Raw genomic sequence first — 3614 nt, forward strand, 5'->3', positions numbered from 1 at the left:
TCGAGGTATTCAACGACTTCATCGTAGGTCTGGCTGTTAACCGACACGGTTGAAAGGCGCCCTTGCAACATGCGCACGACATTATCGCTCAATGAAGACACCAGCAGAGCTCGGCGTTTGGCCGCGTCAGTAATTCCATTGCCTTCAAAATAAGCTTCCAGCCGTATCCTGTACGTGCTCCAGCTGCTCACCGTCTCGTCGAAAACCGGTGGGCGAGATGCCATCATTTGATCCTGTCAGTCGCAGACCACGCTCACATGAAATCCCACCCTCGTCGCCACTGCTGTAGCGCGGGTAACAACGACAGACGCAGTAGGTGCCAGCAATGGAATAGCGTTTATTGAAGATAGCGTGGCTGCTTTTATTCTCTGTGCATCAGCACGAGCATGCGCACTTCGGGTTGCGATAAACGGGCTTGCGTTGTCGCGATACGGCAGTAATGATGAAAGCGTCATGATAGGAAATGATACCCCACTGCACAATGTTATATATGTGTACCACTACATGTGACGGGCAGCAAAACCATCTGTTTATTAAGACTGAATGCAACAACATAGCAAGGTGCTGGTTCACAATATGGCACCTTTTCATGTGCACTTCTGGTAAGCTACCGTATGCACTGATGCATAAACACATCAACAGGGGAAAGAGACGAAGTAACTGTGCAAGCCACGTGATGCTTTTAACATTTTGTATCTGTCAATGTTGATAGAACTTTCTTTGGTGCAAGTTGATTAATCACGTTGCAGCAACAGCACAAGAAGCAAGGTCAGAATAGTAGGAGAAAACAAAGCAAGGTGGCAGACTGAGGAGGCAAGGTAGACTAGAGAGAATGGCTTTAATGACATCGACGAGACCAGCCCTGCTATTCACAGGACTTGGTGCTTTGAATGAGACGAGTTAATGGAATTGTCGAAAGTCGTGGCTGCAGCATGCTTACAAAACTAAATGCAAAAATAAAAGGATAGAAATAGGAACAAATACATACACGCACGGAAGAACTCACATATTCACACACATGAACACAAACGCGAGCGCGAAAACTAAGATATAAAATACAAAAAAGGGCAAAATAACAAATATACACAAACACACAAGAAAACACACACACATATTTAACGCAGACGCGAGTAGAACTATTAGGAGTCAGTTCACAAGCAGCTGTGCCTACTTTGTCGTACTTTTCTTTAATGTACACATTGGCTCTGTTGCCTTCACTGTCATAGGAATTTTTTAGTAGCGACATATCACGACAAAGCGCAAAGCTGTGTTGTGGGAAAGCAAGTCGAGCGCTGACAGCACAGCTTATGCGCGATTGTGTCACAGCAGGCTTTCTACAGCTGGCGCGTGCAGTGAGCGAAGAGTTCTAAGCCACACAGCGACGCGAATTCATGGCAAGCTCCCTTGCAACGGCACCAGTATATCAGTCATAATTTTATATTAGCATTCAGGCTGACATTAAGGAAACAAACACTGCTTCCAAACGCCTGACCGTTAACAATCCAATGACATTCGCTCAAGCAGCGCGTGTTAGTCACTGATTGTTAGCATTGGTGGAAGGCAATCAATCGACGGTGCTTTTTTTTTTATACACAACACTCGAACGACGCTGCTAGACGCTCGGCTATCTTATCACACTGCTGCCAACGATCGGTCGTTTGCACGCTGAGCTGGCAGCAACGAATCTTTGCGTTGGAGGTTGCTTTCACAAATCTTTTGTGTTGAGAAACTCGCTGGTTAGTTTCATCCGCGCACGCTTTTCTCGTTTATCCTGATAATGGTTTTGCTCCATCACTTCACCACGTCCGACGAGAAACGCAGGGGCACAGTACACAAACACACCCGCCGCTCACAGTAGGTACCAGACTTTGGCGAACTCTCCTCGTCGTAACTTCACTTAGGAGCAAAACACCACGGAACAAACACGTACGATGTTTGTTTGCAGCGGTATGCCGCCGCGGGATCCTGTTTCCCCACGAAGCGCAGCGCAGCGCCACCGATGTTCGCTGCAATCTTTCTTCGCCGGCTCACGGCTCAGAACAAACGCACGCGGCACAAATTGTGTATCGTAAGCTCACAATAATATTTCCGGCATGACAGACCACACTGGCGAAGGGAGACGCACAGAGCTGACGCGACTCGGCCCAGTTCGAAGCGAGGGCGGCCATGTTAGGCATGTTCTCCGTCGGCGGGGACACCGGCCGTCCGGCTCATGACGTCACCTGAAGTGCGCGCCTATTGGTGCCGGCTCTTATGCATCCGCCTTTGAGGGGCAAATGCCGCTGTCTTCTAAAGTTGTATCCGACTATAGCTAAGCGAAACACGGTTTTGTTTGTGGATTTCACAGGGCCTACTGCGACAACCATCGTGCCGGTCTTCACCGTAACAAGCCTATAGAAATCCTGCTCGCGTTTTACAGCGTAAGCTATTATGGGCTCATTCCAATAGCCGTTTTGGTTCGCGATGGCGTCCGCCGCCGCCGTTGGGGCCCGTAATCACTATCGCCGGAAATGCGAAAAAAAAAACGCCGCATATATACGAAGTGAAAGATGATGAGAGGGCGAAGCACCGGCCGGGGAATCATTCGGCAAAACGGCGGAAGCGTTATCCGGAAGCCGAAGTTGGCTTCCGGAGCCGGAAGTAGAACCGGAAGCCGGAGCGCGGCATACATATGTATATATACACTGTACATGTGTACAGTATATACAGCGCCGATACAGCCCTTGTGCAGCGCAGCGCCCCTAGCTACTGACGAGAGAGAGAGCGCGCGTCGGGAACGAGAGAGAAAGAGAGCACAGCTGCACCTCTAGCGGGAGTGGCGAGTACTAGTGTGGCTACGACGGCGCAACGAAGGACAAGGCTCGACCCTAAGGAGCTTCGCCCCTAAAAAGTACCCGGTTCCCGCCGGGATCGAACTCGCGCCCGCTGTGTGGGAGCCAGATACTCTACCACTGAGCCATGCAAGCGCTCGCTATCGGGCAGCAGAAAAATGCCCTTTAAGCGCTCCCTAGGCAGGCGCACAGGCGTAGGAGACCCGAGCCTCCGCCAGTATGATGGCGCCATCTAGGTAAGGCACCTGCAAACGCAGCGTGCGCAGGCGCAGACGACGAGATTCGATTCAGACGAGGCGCGCAATAAAAAAAAAAAAAACGCCATCCCCAGCCTCCGCCAGTATGATGGCGCCATCTAGTTAAAGTACCTGCAAACGCAGCATGCGCAGGCACAGACGACGAGATGCGATTCAGAAAAGGCGCGCAATCAACGCGATTCCGATGTGGGATGTGCACCAAGTTTTCTGGATACCTCTTCGGTACACGTTATGGCGTCTCCTCGCAAGGTACGAACCGCTGCTGAAGAACCGAATCGTAGAGCAACGTGCGCGCCTACAACCAGGCATCATCGGGCTCAGCAGACAGCTGTGCAGAGAGCAAAACAAGCCGCAGCTCGCCGTCGACGCCAGATCGTTCCGGTCAAAACCAGGCAAAGAGACTTTGCCGTGAAGACCCTGTTGTGCGTGGTGCTGAAATTGGAGCTACTCTTGAGCCGCTCCACCAGCTTACGCTGACTGTGCTGCGTGTGCCGCGCAGGCCTGTGACTTTTTTTGCAGCGCATCG

Source organism: Dermacentor silvarum, chromosome 3 (genome assembly GCF_013339745.2).
Source record: "Dermacentor silvarum isolate Dsil-2018 chromosome 3, BIME_Dsil_1.4, whole genome shotgun sequence".
Taxonomy (NCBI): domain Eukaryota; kingdom Metazoa; phylum Arthropoda; class Arachnida; order Ixodida; family Ixodidae; genus Dermacentor; species Dermacentor silvarum.